Genomic DNA, 1,188 nt, shown 5'->3' with positions numbered 1-1,188 from the left:
CATCTCTGGCCTCCAGGTAACCCCTAGCAACTTTGCAATAGACCTTCTGACGTATAAATACAGTGCTTTGCAAAAGTATTCATCCACTACCAGTAATGATATTTTTGATGAAATACAAATAATGTAAACAGTTTTTTAATGAACTTGTTTTTATTCGAAACTCTAATGATCAAGCTTAACAATGCTATATGTGAAGGAGGTTATATGTCAGCAAAACCTTTAAAGAAAATATATAAATAGAAATGTTCTGATTGCATAAGTATTCAGCCCCGTAAGTCAGTACTTGGTGGAAGCATTTTTGTCAGAAATTAATGCTGTCAGTCTTTTTGGATAGGTCTGTACCAGCTTTGCACAGTGTGATGGTGTAATTTTTCCCATTATTCCTGTCAAAATTGCTCCAATTCTGACAAGTTCGTTGAGGATCATTGATGGACTGCAATCTCCAAGTCTCACCACAAATTTTCTATTGGATTCAAGTCAGGACTTTCACTGGGTCACTCCAGAACATTCACTTTCTTTTTTAAACCACTTCGGTGTGGCTTGGCCTTGTGCTTCGTGTCAGTGTCCTGCTGAAATGTGAATTTTTGACCCAGTTTCAGATTTTTGGCTGACTCGAACAGGTTTTCATCTAGAATTCGCCTGTACTTTGCACCATCCATCTTCCTCTTAATCCTGACCAGTTTCCTAATCCCTACAGATGAGAAGCATCCCCATGATATGATGCTGCCACTACCATGCTTGACAGTTGGGATGGTGTTTACTGAGTGATGTGCTGTGCTGGGCTTGCATCAGACGTAACACTTTGAATTTAGACCAAAAAAGCTCACTTTTGGCTCGTCTTACCACAACGCCTTCTACCACATGTCTGCAGTATCATTCATATGCTTTGTCGCAAACTCCATACGAAATTTAAGAGGATTATCTTTCACTAATGGCTTCTTTCTTGCCGCTCGCACATACAGACCAGCTTTGTGTAGGGACCAGGATATTGTTAGTGTACGAACACTGACTCCTATCTCTGACATGGAACTTTGTAAATCTATTAAAGTCATTGTTGGCTTCACAACGACATCTCTAACTAGTTCCTGCTTATTCAATGACGAGGAACCCACTTTGAGACTAATAATGGCTGGAGACGGCTTGAATGGGTAATGAAGAAAAACTTTAATATAAGTTTAACATAACAGC

The sequence above is a fragment of the Limulus polyphemus genome, unplaced genomic scaffold, assembly GCF_000517525.1.
Source record: "Limulus polyphemus unplaced genomic scaffold, Limulus_polyphemus-2.1.2 Scaffold16, whole genome shotgun sequence".
Classification (NCBI taxonomy): domain Eukaryota; kingdom Metazoa; phylum Arthropoda; class Merostomata; order Xiphosura; family Limulidae; genus Limulus; species Limulus polyphemus.
The sequence above is the reverse complement of the archived record's forward strand: the minus strand, read 5'-3'. Positions refer to the sequence as shown.